The sequence below is a fragment of the Heptranchias perlo genome, chromosome 27, assembly GCF_035084215.1.
Source record: "Heptranchias perlo isolate sHepPer1 chromosome 27, sHepPer1.hap1, whole genome shotgun sequence".
Classification (NCBI taxonomy): domain Eukaryota; kingdom Metazoa; phylum Chordata; class Chondrichthyes; order Hexanchiformes; family Hexanchidae; genus Heptranchias; species Heptranchias perlo.
This window is the reverse complement of record NC_090351.1, coordinates 37,965,439-37,987,132: the sequence shown is the minus strand read 5'-3', so window position 1 is coordinate 37,987,132 and position 21,694 is coordinate 37,965,439. Positions and strand designations below refer to the sequence as shown.

Below are 21,694 nucleotides of genomic sequence, written 5' to 3'. Positions count from 1 at the left end.
ACTTAGTATCAGCTTGTCTCACTGGTGGTACTCTCCCCTCCGAGTCAGGAGGTCATGGGTTCAAGCCCCACTCCAGGATTTGTGTATCTCATTTAGGCTGACATTTCAGCACAGTACTGAGGGAGTGCTGTGTTGTCTGTGGCGCTGTCTTTCAGATGGGACGTTAAACTGAGATTCTGCCTGCCTGTTCAGGTTGTGGACGTAAAAGATTCCACGGTTTTCAAATCCCCCCATGGCCTCGTCCCTCCCTATCTCTGTAACCTCCTGCAAGCCTCCGAGGTCTCTGCGCTCCTCCGATTCTGGCCTCTTGCATAGCCCCAATTTCCATTGCTTCATCATTGGCAGCCATGCCTTTAGCTGCCTAGGCCCTAAGCTCTGGAATTCCCTTCCTAAACCTCTCCTCCTTTAAGACGCTCCTGTTTGACCAAGCTTTTGGTCACCTGTCCTAATATCACTTTATGCAGCTCGGTGTCAAATTATGTCTGACAATCGCTCCTGTGAAGCGCCTTGGGGGCGTTTTACTATGTTAAAGGCGCTATATAAATGCAAATAGTTGTTATTGTAGAGCGGGACTAATTGGATAGCTCTTTCAAAGAGCTGGCACAGGCATGATGGGCCGAATGGCCTCCTTCTGTGCTGTATGATTCCATGACTCTGTTTCGACCAACATGGGGCCACTCTGTAGCAATAAACCCATCTTTATATTTCGGATATTGACTGGCCTGTTGCGTGCATTTTTAACATTTTCTGTTTATTTCCCAAAATCGGTACAACATATCACCTGAAATTAACGGTATCTCTTAAAAATACAGTTGTGTCTTGCCGGTTGTCTTTTAGATACTTCGATTGATGTCTAATTTTTCAGCGGCCAAAAGTCTCCAACTGTTTGAGAGTTGAATCTCTCATTTGCTGGCCAATGAAGGCCGAGCTCTTAATTGAAGATTTGAAGTTTTGTTCTGTGCAACTGGGTTGTTTCAACCACAAGCCCTGTCTCCTTTAAGTGTGAGGAGTGAAACAAAAGCACGGAGCTGGTAATAAACTCTGCCACTAAGTGCTCTGTTGCCCTCGTCAGAGACTGATTGTTCCTGCGTCTCCCTTTATTGCTAAAATTAGCCCTTTATTCAGAATTAAGTATCTTAAAAGCCAAACGTTGTCCATTTGCCAAGATCTCTGTGCATTTCACACCATTATATTCACCTTGTGCATAGCAATACTTTACTTATTTTGTAATTGTATTTTACTGTTCTGCATATTCCTTTGTCTAAAGAAGTGCAGGTAATGTTTGCAGAGAGCTGACCGACTATGAGATCTGTTTATTTTATATCCGAGATTAATTTCTGAGTTTATCAATGTAAGGAATCTTACAACACCAGGTTATAGTCCAACAGTTTTATTTGAAAATCACAAGCTTTCGGAGGCTCCGAAAGCTTGTGATTTTCAAATAAAACTGTTGGACTATAACCTGGTGTTGTAAGATTCCTTACATTTGTCCACCCCAGTCCATCACCGGCATCTCCACATCATGAGTTTATCAAGGTGAAGGGTGTTAGTTCTGGGAAATGGAATATTGCTTTTTTTCACTGGAGGCATCCAAAATCAAACAACAGAGCAAACCATAGCTTAGGTGATGAGTGACGCTCCTTTCACACTGCCTTATTGAACACTTCCTCTAAAGCTTCCTCTACACTGTCCTACTGAGAAATCCCATGCCAGGTTTGGTACAGCTTAGCTGTAGGGTTAAAGTTCTCTCCCTCTCCCTGGCCATTGCCTGAGGCTGAACCAGACTGTTCACAACCTTGCCGTCCTATTTGATCCTGAGATGAGCTTCCGACTGCACATCCGCTCCATCACCAAGACCGCCCATCTCCGCTTCTGCCTCAACTCATCTGTAGCTGAAACCCTCATCCATCCCTTTGTTACCTCCAGACTGGACTATTCCAATGCTCTCTTGGCTGGCCTCATATCTTTCACCCTCCATAAACTTCAGCTCAACCAAAACTCTGCTGCCTAACTCGCACCAAGTCCCGTTCTCCCATCACCCGTTGCGCTCGCTGGCCTACATTGGCTCCCGGTCCGGGGTCGCCTGCATTTTAAAATTCTCATCCTTGTTTTCAAATCCCTCCGTGGCCTCGCCCCTCCCTATCTCTGAAACCTCCTCCAGCCCTAAAACCCTCCGAGATCTCTGCATTCCTCCAATTCTGGCCTCTTGCACATCCCTGATTTTCATCACTCCTCCATTGAAGGCCGTGCCTTCAGCTGCCTAGGCCCTAAGCTCTGGAATTCCCTCCCCAAACCTCTCCGCCCCTCTACCTCTCTCTCCTCCTTTAAGACACTCCTTAAAACCTACCCATTTGACCAAGCTTTTGGTCACCTGTCCTATTACCTCCTTATGTGGCTCGGTGTCAAATTTTGTTTGATAATCGCTCCTGTGAAGCGCCTTGGGACGTTTTACTACATTAAAGGTGCTATATAAATGCAAGTTGTTGTTGTTGTTGTTGTTGTTGTTGTTGTTGTTGTTGTTGTTGTACACTGCTTGAACTGCATGCTTCAATCTCAAGCTCAGAAGACCAATCCTTTCAGCACCTTTACAATCCCCACACCAGCCATCTTGTGACCTCTCTGAGAGCTCGCTGACAATTAAGTGTCACTAAGAGCCACATTAAGTGTAATTTACCACTGTGGACACGTCCTCAATGGGAATTAGGCGGAGATTGCACCAAACCCTTACAGCCATCAGAGAGAGAGAGAAAAAGAGAGGGAGCCGTATTGAGAGAGGGAGGGAGTTATCTATAGAGTGTCACAGCAAAGGAATGAGAGAGAGAGAGAGAGAGGGAGTTAGAAAGAGAGAGTGATAGAGACAGAGAGAGAGAGAGTTAGAGAGAAACAGAGAGGGAGTTAGAGAGGAAGAGAAATAGCTAGAAAGAGAAAGATAGATAGAGAGAGAGGGAGTTATGGAACAGGTTATGGATAGTCATGAACTGAGGCAATCAAATACTCCATGGGACACAATGGTTCCTGTATTTCTTACACTAATTTATAGTCAGTCCACCCTAAGCCGAATATCCCCTGTGGAAGTCCTATCAAAGTAACAAAGCACAGCTTCTCTGGGTCAGCCATATTAGATATTAAACAATAGTTTCCCAAAGCTAGAGAACTCCCTGTGGTGAGTGGAAGAGGCATTTCTCACTGATATTTCACCAGAATGTATCAGCGCTAAAAGGACTAAATTATGAGGACAGGTTGCATAGACTGGGCTTGTATTCCCTTGAGTGTAGAAGATTAAGGGGTGATCTAATTGAGGTGTTTAAGATGATTAAAGGATTTGATAGGGTGGATAGAGAGAAACTATTTCCTCTGGTGGGGGGAGTCCAGAACAAGGGGGCATAACCTTTCAGGGGTGATGTCAGGAAGCACTTCTTCACACAAAGGGTGGTGGAAATCTGGAACTCTCTCCTCCAAAAAGCTGCTGAGATTAGGTCAATGGAAAATTTCAAAACTAAGATTGATAGATTGTTGTGAGGCAAGGGTATTACGGGTTATGGAACCAAGGGGGGTAGATGGAGTTAAGATCCAGATCAGCCATGATCTAATTGAATGGCGGAACAGGCTCGAGGGGCTGAATGGCTTACTCCTGTTCCTATGATTACTGGCAGGCCATGGCATTGGAGAGGCCATGATGGTGAGACATCCCAAAACGCTGGTGCCTCACCTCCAAAGCAAACAAGGATATGTTGATGGGGCTGGATGAAGAGGGGTGGGAGGAGGCTCATGTGGAACATAAACACAGGCATGGATCTGTCGGGCCAAATGGCCTTTTTCTGTGCTGTACATTCCATGTAATTCTATGTAAGTTGTTCTTGTCCCCAATAATTTTTCTCAGGCCTCTGCCGATGCTGCTCTTGAGGCAGTTGCTAGGAAGTGAATGGGAGATGTTCTCCATCAATCAGTGCTTAGTCACTGCTTGTCCAAGACTATTTGCTCCTCAATGTGTGGTTGAATCAAGGGCACAAGCTTACGTGGGCACAGGTCTAGTTATAACATTTTGCCTGAGCCGACTCATTGTAGAACTATGCTCCTTTGTATGTCATCGTTGTAGTTGCCAGCAACATCTAATTAGCTGTCTGATCTTAAATTATCTCCCAATAGTTCTCTACCCAATTCAAGCGCAATTGATCATTCGGATAGTATGAGATGTGCAAGAGCAAAGAAACTTAAGTTCAGTCACTCATGTGCGGCATATCTGGTGAGTTACGACCTTCTCAGCTTGTTGCTTCGGATCTGCAATTAACACTATAGTGATACGAGCCGCACAGGGAATGTTACCATACTCTCCATCCCCAGCACTGGTACCATAGGAGCATAACAACAGGAGGTGGCCATTTTGCCTCTCGGGCCTGTTCTGCCATTCAATGAAATAATGGCTGATCTGTGACCTAACTGCGTGTAGAAGTGTTTCCTAACTTCACTCCTGAAAGTCCTGGCTCTAATTTTTAGGCTATGTCCCCTAGTCCCAGACTCCCCAACCAGCGGAAATAGTTTTTCTCTATCTACCCTATCAGTTCCCCTTAATATCTTGAAAACTTCGATCAAATCACGCTTAATCTTCTAAATTTCAGAGAATATAACCCTAGTTTGTGTAATCTCTCCTCGTAATATAACCCTTGGTGTCCAGGTATCATTCTAGTAAATCTGCGCTGCACTCCCTCCAAGGCCAATATATCCTTCCTCAGGTGCGGTGCCCAGAACAGAACACAGTACTTCAGGTGTGGTCTAATCATGGCTTTGTATATCTGTAGCATAACTTCTACCCCCTTGTATTCTAGTCCTCTAGATATAAAGGCCAGCATTCCATTAGCCTTTTTGATTATTTTCTGTACCTGTCCATTATATTCTAATGATAATGTCCTATGTACATGGACACCTAAGTCTCCTTGGACCTCCACTGCTTGGAGCTTTTCACCATTTAGAAAGTACTTTGATTATAGAATCATAGAAAGTTATGGCACAGAAGGAGGCCATTCGGCCCATCGTGCCCGTGCCGGTCGAAAAGAGCTATCCAGCTTAATCTCACTTTCAAGCACTTGGTCTGTAGCCCTTAGGTCACGGCACTTCAAGTGCACATCCATGTGCTTTTTAAAATGAGTTGAGGGTTTCTGCCTCTATCACCCTTTCAGGCAGTGAGTTCCAGACCCCCATCACCCTTTGGGTGAAAAAATTTCTCCTCAGCTCCCCTCTAATCCTTCTACCAATTACTTTAAATCTATGCCCTCTGGTCGCTGACCCCTCTGCGAAGGGAAATAGGTCCTCCCTATCCACCCTATCTAGTCCCATCATAATTTTGTACACCTCAATTAAATCTCCCCTCAGCCTCCTCTGTTCCAAATAATTATTCATTTCTGTATTTATGAAAGCTTTTCTTTGCTTTTGTGTTTTAAAAATCAGTTTTTAAAGAAATCTTAAGTTTGTAAACAACCTCAGCCTATCCAATCTTTACTCATAGCTAAAATTTTCCACTCCTGACAACATCCACGTAAATCTCTTCTGTACCCTCTCCAGTGCAATTACATCTCTCCTGTAATGTGGTAACCAGAACTGTACGCAATACTCAAGCAATGGCCTAACCAATGTTTTATATAGTTCTAGAATAACCTCCCTGCTCTCATATTCTATGCCTCGATTAATAAAGGAAAGTATTCCATATGCCTTCTTAACCACCTTATCTACCTGTCCTGCTACCTTCAGGGATCTGTGGACATGCACTCCAAGGTCCCTCTGTTCTTCTACACCTCTCAGTATCCTCCCATTTATTGTGTATTCCCTTGCCTTGTTTGCCCTCCCCAAGTGCATCACCTCAAACTTCTCTGGATTGAATTCCATTTGCCACTTTTCTGCCCGCCTGACCAGTCCATTGATATCTTCCTACAGTCTACAGCTTTCCTCCTCACTATCAACCACAAGGCCAATTTTTGTATCATCTGCAAACTTCTCGATCAAGCCCCCTAAATTCAAGTCCAAATCATTGATATGTACTGCAAAAAGCAAGGGACCCAGTACAGAGCCCTGTGGAACCCCACTGGAAACAGCTTTCCAGTCACAAAAACACCTGTCAACCATTACCCTTTGCTTCCTGCCACTGAGCCAATTTTGGATCCAACTTGCCACTTTCCCTTGGATCCCATGGGCGTTTACTTTTTTGACCAGTCTGCCAGGTGGGACCTTGTCAAAAGCCTTGCTAAAATCCATGTAGACTACATCAAATGCACTACCCTCATCCACCCTCCTTGTTACCTCCTCAAAAAATTCAATCAAGTTAGTCAGACATGACCTTCCCTTAACAAATCCCTGCTGACTGTCCTTGATTAACCCGTGCCTTTCTAAATGACGATTTATCCTGTCCCTCAGAATTGATTCCAATAATTTGCCCACCACCGAGGTTAGACTGACTGGCCTATAATTACTCGGTCTATCCCTTTCTCCTTTTTTAAACAACGGTACGACGTTAGCAGTCCGCCAATCCTCCGGCACCACGCCTGTAGCCAGGGAGGATTGGAAAATGATGGTCAGAGCCTCTGCTATTTCCTCCCTTGGTTTTCTTAACAGCCTGGGATAAATTTCATCCGGGCCTGGCAATTTATCTACTTTCAAAGATGCTAAACCCTTTAATACTTCATCAAATATTGATCTATTCTTTTTAGGTCCAAAGTGGATGACCTCACACTTGCCTACATTGAAATCTATTAGCCACAGTTTTGCCTGATGACTTAATCCATTAATATCTCTCTGTAATTTTATGCTTCCATCTACACTGTTTACAACGCTGCCTATCTTTGTGTCATCGGCAAGTTGGATATATGGCTGTCTATCCCATCATCTAAATCGTAATCAATACAGTAAATGGTTGAGGCCCTAACACAGATCCCTGTGGGGCACTACTCGTCTCATCCTGCCAATTTGAGTACCTGCCCATTATCCCGACTCTCTGTCTCTTGCTGCTCAGCCAATTTCTTAACCAGGTCATTTTTTTAGTACCTTTTCAGGATCTCAGGACGTTCCAAAGCGCTTCACAGCCAATGAAATACTTTTGAAGTGTAGTTTTTTTTTTGTTTTTTTTTATTCGTTCACGGGATGTGGGCGTCGCTGGCAAGGCCGGCATTTATTGCCCATCCCTAATTGCCCTTGAGAAGGTGGTGGTGAGCCGCCTTCTTGAACTGCTGCAGTCCGTGTGGTGACTGTTCTCTCACAGTGCTGTTAGGAAGGGAGTTCCAGGATTTTGACCCAGCGACAATGAAGGAACGGCGATATATTTCCAAGTCGGGATGGTGTGTGACTTGGAGGGGAACGTGCAGGTGGTGTTGTTCCCATGCGCCTGCTGCCCTTGTCCTTCTAGGTGGTAGAGGTCGCGGGTTTGGGAGGTGCTGTCGAAGAAGCCTTGGCGAGTTGCTGCAGTGCATCCTGTGGATGGTGCACACTGCAGCCACAGTGCGCCGGTGGTGAAGGGAGTGAATGTTTAGGGTGGTGGATGGGGTGCCAATCAAGCGGGCTGCTTTATCTTGGATGGTGTCGAGCTTCTTGAGTGTTGTTGAAGCTGCACTCATCCAGGCAAGTGGAGAGTATTCCATCACACTCCTGACTTGTACCTTGTAGATGGTGGAAAGGCTTTGGGGAGTCAGGAGGTGAGTCACTCGCCGCAGAATACCCAGCCTCTGACCTGCTCTCGTAGCCACAGTATTTATATGGCTGGTCCAGTTAAGTTTCTGGTCAATGGTGACCCCCAGGATGTTGATGGTGGGGGATTCGGCGATGGTAATGCCGTTGAATGTCAAGGGGAGGTGGTTAGACTCTCTCTTGTTGGAGATGGTCATTGCCTGGCACTTATCTGGCGCGAATGTTACTTGCCACTTATCAGCCCAAGCCTGGATGTTGTCCAGGTCTTGCTGCATGCGGGCTCGGACTGCTTCATTATCTGAGGGGTTGCGAATGGAACTGAACACTGTGCAGTCATCAGCGAACATCCCCATTTCTGACCTTATGATGGAGGGAAGGTCATTGATGAAGCAGCTGAAGATGGTTGGGCCTAGGACACTGCCCTGAGGAACTCCTGCAGCAATGCCCTGGGGCTGAGATGCTTGGCCTCCAACAACCACTACCATCTTCCTTTGTGCTAGGTATGACTCCAGCCACTGGAGAGTTTTCCCCCTGATTCCCATTGACTTCAATTTTACTAGGGCTCCTTGGTGCCACACTCGGTCAAATGCTGCCTTGATGTCAAGGGCAGTCACTCTCACCTCACCTCTGGAATTCAGCTCTTTTGTCCATGTTTGGACCAAGGCTGTAATGAGGTCTGGAGCCGAGTGGTCCTGGCGGAACCCAAACTGAGCATCGGTGAGCAGGTTATTGGTGAGTAAGTGCCGCTTGATAGCACTGTCGACGACACCTTCCATCACTTTGCTGATGATTGAGAGTAGACTGATGGGGCGGTAATTGGCCGGATTGGATTTGTCCTGCTTTTTGTGGACAGGACATACCTGGGCAATTTTCCACATTGTCGGGTGGATGCCAGTGTTGTAGCTGTGCTGGAACAGCTTGGCTAGAGGCGCAGCTAGTTCTGGAGCACAAGTCTTCAGCACTACAGCTGGGATGTTGTCGGGGCCCATAGCCTTTGCTGTATCCAGCGCACTCAGCCGTTTCTTGATATCACGTGGAGTGAATCGAATTGGCCGAAGACTGGCTTCCGTGATGGTGGGGATATCGGGAGGAGGCTGAGATGGATTATCCACTCGGCACTTCTGGCTGAAGATGGTTGCAAACGCTTCAGCCTTGTCTTTTGCACTCACGTGCTGGACTCCGCAATCATTGAGAATGGGGATGTTTGCAGAGCCTCCTCCTCCCGTTAGTTGTTTTAATTGTCCACCACCATTCACGACTGGATGTGGCAGGACTGTAGAGCTTTGATCTGATCCGTTGGTTGTGGAATCGCTTAGCTCTGTCTATAGCATGTTGCTTCCGCTGTTTAGCATGCATGTAGTCCTGAGTTGTAGCTTCACCAGCTTGGCACCTCATTTTTAGGTACGCCTGGTGCTGCTCCTGGCATGCTCTTCTGCACTCCTCATTGAACCAGGGTTGATCCCCTGGCTTGTTGGTAATGGTAGAGTGAGGAATATGCCGGGCCATGAGGTTACAGATTGTGCTGGAATACGATTCTGCTGCTGCTGATGGCCCACAGCGCCTCATGGATGCCCAGTTTTGAGCTGCTAGATCTGTTCTGAATCTATCCCATTTAGCACGGTGGTAGTGCCACACAACACGTTGGATGGTGTCCTCAGTGCGAAGACAGGATTTCATCTCCACGAGGACTGTGCGGTGGTCACTCCTACCAATACTGTCATGGACAGATGCATTTGCGACAGGTAGATTGGTGAGGACGAGGTCAAGTAAGTTTTTCCCTCGTGTTGGTTCGCTCACCACCTGCCGCAGGCCCAGTCTGGCAGCTATGTCCTTCAGGACTCGGCCAGCTCGGTCAGTAGTGGTGCTACCGAGCCACTCTTGGTGATGGACATTGAAGTCCCCCACCCAGAGTACATTTTGTGCCCTTGCTACCCTCAGTGCTTCTTCCAAGTGGTGTTCAACATGGAGGAGGACTGATTCATCAGCTGAGGGAGGACGGTAGGTGGTAATCTGCAGAAGGTTTCCTTGCCCATGTTTGACCTGATGCCATGAGATTTCATGGGGTCCAGAGTCAATGTTGAGGACTCCCAGGGCCACTCCCTCCTGACTGTATATCACTGTACCGCCACCTCTGGTGGGTCTGTCCTGCCGGTGGGACAGGACATACCCAGGGATGGTGATGGAAGAGTCTGGGACGTTGGCTGAAAGATATGATTCTGTGAGTATGGCTATGTCAGGCTGTTGCTTGACTAGTCTGTGGGACAGCTCTCCCAATTTTGGCACAAGTCCCCAGATGTTAGTAAGGAGGACCTTGCAGGGTCGACTGGGCTTGGTGTTTTGCCGTTGTCGTGTCCGGTGCCTAGTGGTCCGATGCCAGGTGGTCCGTCCGGTTTTATTCTTATTATGACTTTTCGTAGCGAGATTTTACAACTGAGTGGCTTGCTAGGCCATTTCAGAGGGCAATTAAGAATCAACCACATTGCTGTGGGTCTGGAGTCACATATAGGTCAGACCGGGTAAGGGCGGCAGGCTTCCTTCCCTAAAGGACATTAGTGAACCAGATGGGTTTTTACGACAATCCGGTAGTTTCATGGCCATCATTACTGATACTAGTATTTTAATTCCAGATTTTTATTTAATTAATTGAATTTAATTAATTAATTGAATTTAAATTCGCCAGCTGCCGTGGCAGGATTTGAACTCATGACTCTGGATTTTAGTCCAGGCCTCTGGATTACTAGCCCAGTAACATAACCACTATGCTACCGTACCCGATGTAATGTAGGAAACGCAGCAGTCAATTTGCGCACAGCAAGATCCCACAAAAAGCAATGTGATAATGATCATATAATCTGTTTTAGTAATGCAGATTGAAGAATAAAATTGGCCAGGACACCGGGGAGAACTCCCCTGCTCTTCTTCAAAATACTGCTGTGGGATCTTTTACACCCACCTGAGAGGGCAGACGGGGTCTCGGTTTAATGTCTCAACTGAAAGGTGGAACCTCCAACAGTGCAGCACTCCCTCGGTACTGCAGCGGGAATGTCAGCCTAGATTTCGTGCTCAAGTCTCCAAAGTTGGGTCTCGAACCCACAACCTTCTGACTCAGAGGTGAGAGTGCTTCACACTGAGACATAGCTGATAGCTTTTAAAAGACGCTGAACCCTGACTGGTGCTGAGTTAGCTAATCACAGTCACACCAATGGGTGAAGGCACTCCATTTGGTCTCAATATCCTGTGGAGGGGAAGCAGATTGTTCTGGTCGCCATCCAGTGATTCCTTCCATGTAAATTTTGGATGATGACAGCCTTGGTTTGCCTGTAGTGGCCTTGCTGGTTGTATAAGGGGACTGCAGTGCATGTGGTTAAGTTACTGGACTAATAATCCAGAGAATGTGAGTTTGAATCTTACCATGGCAGTTTGAGAATTTGAATTCAGCTTTAAAAAATCTGGAAATAAAAGCTGGGGTCAGTAAAAGTGACCATGATTGTTGTAAAAACCCAACTGGTTCACTAAGGTCCTGCAGGGAAGGAAACCTGCCATCCTTACCCAGACTTGGAGCCATGTGCACAGTTCTGGTCTCCATATTATAGAAAGGAGAGCGAGGCATTGGAGAGGGTGCAAAAAAGATTCACAAGGATGATACCAGAACTGAGAGGATATCCTTATCAGGAAAGGCTGAAGAGGCTGGGTCTCTTTTCTCTAGCAATGTGAAGGCTGAGGGGTGACCTGATAGAGGTCTATAAGATAATGCTAGGGTGTACATAGAGAAAATATTTCCACTTGTGGGGGAGTCCAAAACTAGAGGTCATAAATATAAAATAATCACTAATAAATCCAATAGGGAATTCAGGGGGGCCGATCAGGGACCAAAAAGGAGATCTACTCATGGAGGCAGGGGGCATAGCTGAGGAACTAAATGAGTACTTTACATCTGTCTTTACCAAGGAAGAAGATGTTGCCAGGGTCTCAGTAAAGGAAGATGTAGTTGAGATAATGGATGGGCTAATAATTGATAAAGAGGAGGTACTAGAAAGGCTAGCTGTACTTAAAGTAGATAAATAACCCGGTCCAAATATGATGCATCCTAGGTTGCTGAGGGAAGTAAGGGTGGAAATTGCGGAGGTACTGGCCACAATCTTCCAATCATCCTTAGATACGGGGGTGGTGCCAGAGGACTGGAGAATTGCAAATGTTACGCCCTTGTTCAAAAAAGGGTGTAAGGATAAACCCAGCAACTACAGGCCAGTCAGTTTAACCTTGGTGGTGGGGAAACTTTTAGAAACGATAATCCGGGACAGAATTAGCAGTCACTTGGACAGCTGTGTATTGATTAGGGAAATCCAGCATGGATTTGTTAAAGGCAAATCGTGTCTAACTAACTTGAGAGAGGTTTTTGAGGAGGTAACAGAGAGGGTTGATGAGGGCAATGCGGTTGACGTGTATATGGACTTTCAAAGGGCGTTTGATAAAGTGCCGTGTAATAGGCTTGTCATCAAGATTGAAGCCAATGGAATAAAAGGGACATAGCAGCATGGATACAAAATTGGCTAAAGAACAGGAAACAGAGAGTAGTGGTGAATGGTTGTTTTTCAGATTGGAGGGAGGTGTACAGTGGTGTTCCCCAGGGTCGGTACTGGGACCACTGTTTTCTTGATATATATTAATGTCTTGGACTTTGGTGCACAGGGCACAATTTCCAAATTTGCAGATGACACAAAGTGTAGTGAACAGTGAGAAGAATAGTGATAGACTTCACGAGGATATAGACAGCCTGGTGGAATGGGCGGACATGTGGCAGATGAAACTTAACGCAGAAAAATGCGAAGTGATACATTTTGGTAGGAAGAACGAGGACAAACAATATAAACTAGAGGGCACAATTCTAAAATGGGTACAGGAACAGAGCGATCTGGGAGTTCATGTGCACAAATTATTGAAAGTGGCAGGGCAGGTTGAGAACGAGGTTAAAAAAGCATACGGGATATTGGGCTTTATAAATAAGAGGCATAGAGTACAAAAGCAAGAAAGTCACGATAAACCTTTATAAAACACTGGTTCGACCTCAGCTGGAATATGGTGTCCAGTTCTGGGTGTCGCACCTTAGGAAAGATGTGAAGGCCTTAGAAAAGACTTACTAGAATGATTGCAGGGATGAGGGACTTTCGTTACGCGGATACACTGGAGAAGCTGGGGTTGTTCTTCTTGGAACAGAGAAGGTTGAGAGAAGATTTCAAAGAGGTATTTAAAATCATGAAGGGTCTAGACAGAACAGATAGAGAGAAACTGTTCCCATTGGTGGAAAGGCCAAGAACCAGAAGACATAGATTTAAGGTGATTGGCAAAAGAACCAAAGGTGTCATGAGAAAAACTTTTTTACGCAGTGAGTGGTTAGGATCTGGAATGCACTGCCTGAGGGGGTGGTGGAGGCAGATTCAATCATGGCCTTCAAAAGGGAACTGGAGAAGTACTTGAAAGGAAAAAACTTGCAGGGCTACGGGGATAGGGTGGGGGAGTGGGACTAGCTGGATTGCTCTTGCATAGAGCCGGCGTGGACTTGATGGGTCGAATGGCCTCCTTCACTGCTGTAGCCTTTCTCTGATTCTATGATTCTTTACCCAAAGAGCGGTGAGAACGTGGAACTTGCTACCACAAGGAGTAGTTGAGGCAAATATCATAGGTGCATCTCGGGGGAAGCTAGATAAGCACGTGAGGGAGAAAGGAATTGAAGGGTATCCTGATAGGGGTAGATGAAGTAGGGAGGGAGGAGGCTCGTGTGGAACCAGCATGGACCAGTTGGGCCGAATGGCCTGTATCTGTGCTGTAGTTTCAATATAACTCGATATATGTGACAACTAATCCCACACCAAACATGGTTGGCCCTGAAGCGGCCTAGCAAGGAATCCCACAACCACCTTCTCGGGGTAACTAGGGATGGGACCCGCCTGTTAGGCCGCAAACAACAAGGGAAGATTTTAAAATATAGTTACCTGAAGGTGGAGCCGAGAGGAGCAGGAGCTGACCACCGAAACCCTGCGCCCCTCTCCCTTCCCGCCCCCCTCTCTCCCTCCCTCCCCTCCCCCTCCCCTCCCTCTCCCCCCCTCTCTCCCTCCCTCCCCTCCCCCCTCCCTCCCTCCCCTCCCCTCCCCCTCCCCTCCCTCTACCCAATCGCCGCCACGATGCTCCCCTCCCCCGGCCAATGCTGGGCTCTGCTCCAACCATTTAACCATCTCCTGTTTTCCACTCAAAACACTTCATAGGTCATTCTATCTCTTCTACCACATGTGCACTTTTGTGTGTTTTTACTCCTCCTCCCTTTTGTTCTGTTCCTTTGTAAATGATGGAGCCTATATTCGCTCCATCACCAACACCGCCTACTTCCACCTCTGTAACATCGCCCGTCTCTGCCCCCTGCCTCAGCTCATCTGCTGCTGAAACCCTCGTCCTTACCTCCAAACTTGACTATTCCAATGCTCTCCCAACCAGCCTCCCACCTTCCACCCTCCATAAACTTGAGCTCAACCAAAACCCTGCTGCCCGCATCCAAACTCGCACCAAGACCCGTTCACCCATCACCCCCTGTGCTCGCTGACCTACATTGGCTCCTGATCTGGCAACGCCTCAGATTAAAAATTCTCATCCTTGTTTTCAAATCGCTCCATGGCCTCGCCCCCTCCCTATCTCTGTGACCTCCTCCAGCCCTACAACCCTCCGAGATCTCTGCGCTCCTCCAATTCTGGCCTCTTGCGCATCCCCGATTTTAATCGCTTCACCATTGGTGGCCGTGCCTTCAGCTGCCTAGGACATAAGCTCTGGCATTCTCTCCATGAACCTCTCCGCCTCTCTCTCCTCCTTTAAAGTGCTCCTTAAAACCTACCTCTTTGACCAAGCTTTTGGTCACCCGTCCAAATATCTCCTTATGTGGCTCGATGTCAAATTTTGTCTAATGCCACTCCTGTGAAGCTCCGTGGGACGTTTTACCACATTAAAGGTGTGGTTCTCGTTGTTGTTTTAAATGCTGGTCATCTGTTAATAGTCTCCAGTTCTGATGATGGGAGCATACCTGAAATGTCGACTCACCTGTTCTCTCCACAGGTGCTGCCTGACCTGCTGTGTGTTTCCAGCATTCTCTGATTCCGTTCCATGCAGCGTCTAACATGAGTCACTGAAGGGTAATCAGGAGTGCAAACTCCTGCTCATTTCACCCTCACCCCCGCGCCCTCCCCCCCACTCAACACCACCGCCCCCTCCTCTGTTGCCTGGCAACATTGAGGCCAACTGTACAGTCTCCAGTGCCGAGATCAATTAATTCAGTACAGACCAGAGATTGAACCTGGGACCATCTGTTCAGTGTAATTCGATACCAAAGCGCGCAGTGCATTCACCCAGTCAGTTATCGAGGGAGTGGGGAACAATGTTTGGATTGTCAGGCGTTAAGGTACTTCAAACACTCATCTGACTTGCTATAATTTACCTATCAAGGGAGTGGTTCCAGGACCACCGCAACCAGGAAGGAACATAAAAGTTCAAATTGCATTCCTGAAGCAGGCAACATTTCTGACTCTCCAACAATACCGTCTAATATCTGTCCCCTCGGGGCTGCCTCACACAAATTAGACTGTTGGGATGCAGTTACATACCCTACTCTGAGTCATCCATATCATAATATCACAGTGTCATACAGCACAGAGGGCCATTCAGCCCATTGTGCCTGTGCTGGCTCTATGAAAGAGCTATCCAATTAGTCCCACTCCCCCTTGCTCTTTCCCCATAGCCCTGTAAATTTTTTCCAGTGAAACCTGTCGAAACGAACACTCCCAAAAAACGGACGCTTAATGAGAGACCCAAATGACTTACATGGTAAAATATACAAGAGGCACTCTGAAACCACGGACACCGAAAAATTACAGACTACGGTCAGCCTTCAATGCACCAAGTACCTTTTACAACTTAAAACACGGGACACAGCCTGACGTCACACTTTAAACTGTTTAAAGTACGGACCGTATCTGAGTCTGAAGATCATGATGTCTGATAGATTGTAACTGGATTCCTTTTTGTCGATGCCGGTATCGGGGTCTGAATCACCCACGGCCGCTGACCCTGCTTCCAACAGCAACCTTGTCGACAACGCGCTCCTGAAGATACGCCGCACCTGACCCCACGCGGTATGATCCTCAGAGTGTCGTTAGCAACAGGTTCCACTGTACAGCTACCGTACCTAGCACATCAGTCTTGTTATATCTGCTTCCAGACATAAGTTCTTAGCATTCTTGCAGCTGATTAGGTGCTGAGCATAATCTTCAAGATGGTTGGGGCAATTTTTACAGCACATACGATGACCATTTTGAAAATAAGGACACCTGATGCAAGTCCCTTAGGTGTCCCTAATTTACAGGTTTCACTGTATTCCTTTTTAGAGCCTGCATGCGAGTTGACTAAATCAGCCCGGGCCTACAGTAGAGGACGTGTGAGCACCGTTGCAATCCAGAGGAGTCTTTTCGACAGCATTGAGTTGAAGTGTTTTTCTTTTAGTACTGAGCGGCAATTGAAGGACGAGGACATTGCGATTCTTCAGCGCGATGGGATCAGCAGGGCTGCGGAGCTGACACTTGTCTGCTGTCCGGGCTGACTGTGCGTGAGGCGTTCACAGCCGCGTGCGTGTGCGTGTGTGTGTGTGTGTGTGTGTGCGCGCGACTAATTACAGGCCTGGTACAGGGGCAACCCTGTGTATGAAACTAATACAGTTTATCAATCACTGCACGACCTCGGAGCTGTCTGGTTAAGTACTCAAGACTCCAGTCGATGGAGAACATCTCGTTAAGTGACTTACACATTGCTTCTTTCACTTTCCTGCGTAAATGGCTTAATGACACTCTCCCATCACCCCTGCACTAGGGGGTTGCCAACTCTGGTTGGCCATATTCCTGGAGGTTTCATCACATGACCCCTTGCCTCCAACCGTCCCGCCTCCCACACTCCCGCCATTGGTCGCCCGACATGTCCACCCTCGCGGTGCACCGCCTTCCTATGCCAATTGCCAATTGGGAAGTGAATAGACTCATTACCCTATTGAATGATTCTTCACTGTCAGTCAAGCAGATTTTTTTCCCATATCTGATATTTTTATAACTAATAAACATAAGTGTTCAAAGAAAATTTTAAAAAATCCCACAATTTTGATTGTTGCCCCTATGATTTTTGTTTGCTCCTGGGTGTTTGCTCATTGCAGTGTCCTGAAGATTAATCTTTAATTCCTGGAGACTCCAGGGCAATCCTGGAGGGTTGGCAACCCTAGCCCTGCATAGATGACATGTGCGGGATCATTCTGGAGTGAATGCGTGTTTAAAACAATATAAGGGTAGGTCGAAAGGAGCAGACCGTTTCCAGTAGTTGAGGGATCAAGAATAAGGAGCCACAGATACAAGAGTCTGAGGGGATGAGAATGGAACTGGGGAAAATAAACTGGAAAAATTTACCAATAAACAAAGAAATGGATCAGCAGTGGGAAACATTTAAAACATTTAAAATGGTGATCAATAGATTCCAGGAGAAATATATCCCACTAAAAAAAAAGAACAAAATAGCCAGTAATGACACACAATGGATGAATAAAGAAATAAGGATAAAATTGATACTGAGGAAAAAGGCAGGCACGAAGTACGTAGCCAAGGAAGGAGAGGATGACAAAAGGGAATATGAAAAGATTAGGAAAGAGGTCAAAAAAACACTTAGGAAGGCAGAAAGAAACCACAAAATTAAATTATCAAGAAATATAAAAAAAAGTGAAGTATTCTGCAGACACATAAATAACAAAAGAAAAATCAGGATTGGGAATAGACAGTTTCCTAGAAGTAAAGGGAATTAGGGGTTACGGGGAGCGGGCAGGAAATTGGACATGAATTTAGATTTGAGGTTAGGATCAGATCAGCCATGATCTTATTGAATGGCGGAGCAGGCTCGAGGGGCCGATTGGCCTACTCCCGCTCCTATTTCTTATGTTCTTATGTTCTTAGAGCCACTAAGGGATACATGCGATAATCCCACAGGCAAGGGCAGCGAAATGCCAGAAATATTAAATAATTACTTTGCTTCAGTATTTACCAGGGAGACTAATATGGTGGACATGACATTAGAAGAAGAGATCAAAAAAGATGTAAAAGACATTTAAGATAGAAAGGGGGGAAATAATTGATAAACTAATCAAACTTAAAGAGGATAAAACCCCAGGTCCAGATGGATTGCATCTGTGCATATTAAAAGAAGTTAGGGAAGAGATAGCAGAGGCACCATTACATATATTTAAAAATTCATTAGAAAAGGGAATAGAGCCAGAGGACTGGCGGACAGCTAATATTATTTCTATCTTTAAAAAGGGAGGTAGAACAAGTCAAGGGAACGATAGACCAATTAGCTTAATGTCAGTAGTAGGAAAGATAATGGAATCTTTACTCAAAGATGTAACAGAGAAGCATTTAGAAACTGAAAATATAATAAAGAACAGTCAGCACGGATTTCAAAAGGGAAAGTCATGCTTGACCAACCTTATTGAATTCTTTGAAGAAGTAACAGAAAGGGTAGACAAGGGCAATGTAGTAGATGTAATATATTTGGATTTTCAAAAGGCCTTCGATAAGGTACCACATAGTTGATTTATGACTAAGGTCAGAGCATGTAGAGTTAGGGGACAAGTGGCAGAATGGATAGCAAGCTGGCTACAGAACAGAAAACAGAGAGTGGGGGTTAAAGGTAGTTACTCAAACTGGCAACAGATGGGAAGTGGTGTTCCACAAGGATCGGTGCTGGGACCACTGTTGTTCACCATATACATAAACGATTTGGACTCGGGAATCGGAAGTACAATTTCAAAATTTGCAGACGACATCAAATTGGGGGTGTAGTTAATATTGAGGAGGACTGCGACAAAATACAGGAAGACATTAATAATCTTGCAGAATGGGCATGTAATTGGAAAGTAATTTCAATATAGATACATTTTGGTAGGAATAATAAGGAGGCTACAAACTCCTCGGAAAATAAGAGTCTAAACAGGGAAGAGGAGCAGAGAAATTTAGGGATGCAGATACACAAATCACTAAAAATACCGACGTAGTTTAATAAGGCCATAAAAAGGAAAACCAAGCACTGGGGTTCATTTCTAGAGGGATAGAATTGAAAAGCAGAGAAGTTATGCTAAATCTTTACAGAACCTTGGTTAGACCACTGCAAACAGTTCTAGTCTCCCCACTATAAAAGGATATAGAGGCACTGGAGAAGGTGCAAAAAAGGTTTACTAGGATGCTATCAGAAATGAGAGGTTATACCTATCAGGAAAGATTGAACAGGCTGGAGCTCTTATCTCTAGAAAAGAGAAGACTGAGGGGTGACCTGATAGAGGTCTTTAAGATTATGAAAGGGTTTGATAGCATAGATGTGAAGAAGGTGTTTCCACTTGCGAGCGAGTCCAGAACCAGGAGCTATGATTATAAGATAGTCACTAATAAATCCAATAGTGAATTCAGGAGAAACTTCTTTACCCAGACAGTGGTTAGAATGTGGAACTCACTACCACAAGGAGTGGTTGAGGCAAATAGATTAGATGCATTTAAGAGGAAGCTGGATAAACACATGAGGGAGAAAGGAATAGAAGGATATGCTGATAGGGTGAGATTAAAAAGGGGTGGGAGGAGACTCATGAGGAGCATAAACACCGGCATGGATCTGTTGGGCTGAATGGCCTGTTTCTGTGCTGTACATTCTTTGTAATTCTTTGTAGATTTAGAACAGAGGGCAGGAGAAACTTCTTCACACAGAGAGTTGTGAGGCTGTGGAATTCACTTCCAGGGCTAATGCTTGAGGCAGAAACTATGTCAATATTCACGATTAGGTTGGATGGGTGAATGAAGGAAAAGGCTCTAAATGGATATGGAAACAGGGCAGGTACATGTGATTAGAACTATTTGGTTGCATGGAGAGTGATACGTAGGGTACCTGCATATTGTTAACTCAACACTTGATGGCCTCCTGATGGGGGTAAGCGGATTGTAGCAATTATACTCCAATGTCTTCCCTTGTATTATTTTGTTTCTCTTTCACAGAATACTCTAGAGGGTTTCGAAAATAAAAGCAGCTAGTTTTTAGCACATCAATTCGAGTGCTTATTCAGACATGATGGAGGGCAACGGCCAGCATGGACTGGTTGGGCCGAATGTCCTGTTTCCGTGTTGTACTGCCACCCTGATAGAGACAGGGATTCAACAATTGCCTCAGTGCTCCTCAGCTGGGGGCAGAATCAGGGAGGAGATTTCCACAGGATTCCTGTTCCAGTTGTTATCCAGTGACTGGCTGGAAATTGCACGTGTGTGGGCGTCAGCTGAGGCCGGAATTGGATTTAGTGTGATGCTCCTTCAGTATCAAACAGCCTCTAACACTCACTGGTCAGGCTTACATGTGGAGATAGCCATTTGTCCAGATACTGCCGTTTATATAGTGCCTTTCACAACCTCAGGAAGTCCCAGAGTGCTTCACAGCCAATGAAGTACTTTTTGAAGTGTAGTCACTGTTGTAATGTAGGAAATATGGCAGCTAATTTGTGTACAGCAAGATCCCACAAACAGCAACGAGATAATGACCAGATAATCAGTTGTAAGGGATGTTGGTTGAGGGATAAATATTGGCCAGGACACTGGGATCTCCCCTGCTCTTCTTCAAAATAGTGTCATGGGATCTTTTACATCCACCTGAGAGGGCAGGTAGGGCCTTGGTTCAATATCTCATCTGAAAGATGGCACCTCCAACAGTGCAGCACTCCCTCAGTACTGCATTGAGGTGTCAGCCTAGATTTTGCATTCAAGTCTCTCGAGTGGGACTTGAATCCACAACCTTCTAACTAAGAAATAAGAGTTCTGCCAATGGGCTGAAACCAGTGTACCTCAGCAAGAGTTAATACTTCCAGGAGAGGAGGGAAAGTTTAAAAAAAAGTTAGCCCTGTTTAGGGCTACAACGATACTCGTTCCCCATCTAATGTATTCACAGTGTCTCCCGCTTTCTGACTGCTCCATCAGCCTAATGGTTTTCAAACAGCTATCATAAGACAAACAGAGTTAGAATCATATGAGAAGCCTTCAAGCTAAGGGCTAGCTACCAGCTAAATAACTATCATCAAACTGCAATCAGCCCGAATGCTTGGAAATGAATGCTGTGGCCTAAGGGACAAGATGATTTTCAAACAATTGTGCAGATTGACAATCTGGCCAGATTCCTAAATTTGCCAGAAGTGCAAACTGATCTATCGACCGAGAAAGTGATGCTGTGTATAAGACACTCTTGGGTATAAGTTGTACTTTTATTCCATGGTCATCTTTTTAATTTAAAATATCAGACATTAACAACAGTGGCTGCACCTCAAAAAGTAATGCATTGGCCGTGAAATGCTTCAGGACGTCCTGAGAATGTGGAAGGTACCAGATAAATGCAAGTTCTTTCATTTTTATTATTTCATTGTGATGGTGTTTAAGCGCTCCCTAAATTTAGGCAGCACAGAAACATGCCTGAAGATGCTCCGCCTTGATTTCAAAATTGTCATCCTTATGTTCCAATCCCTCCGTGGCCTCGCCTCCTTCCTATCTCTGTGACCTCCTCCAGCCCGACAACCCTTCGAGGCCTCTGCGCTCCTCCAATTCTGGCCTCTTGCGCATCCCCGATTTCCTTCGCCCCACCAGTGGCGGCCGTGCCTTCAGCTCCCTAGGTCCTGAGCTCTTGAATTCCCTCCCTAAATCTCCCCACCTCTCTCCTCCTTTAAGACGCTCCTTAAAATCTACCTCTTTGACCAAGCTTTTGGTCCTAATATCTCTTTATGTGGCTCAGTGTCAAATTTTGTTTGATAATCGCTCCTGTGAAGCACCTTGGGATGTTTTACTACGTTAAAGGTGCTTTATAAATGCAAGTTGTTGTTGATGATTCGAATTGTATGTAATTTAAAGATGTAAATGGTAGGGGCTAGGGAAGTTGATGGTCTCAGTAGGAGATG

General features: G+C 45.7%; 1 protein-coding gene across 3 annotated transcripts in view; it reads right to left on the bottom strand.

Moving 5' to 3' along the window:
- The window catches only part of kcnd3 (potassium voltage-gated channel, Shal-related subfamily, member 3), a 230,905-nt gene that overhangs the window by 53,345 nt on the left and 155,866 nt on the right, over positions 1-21,694 (bottom strand). The gene's annotated exons all lie outside the window — the stretch shown is intronic.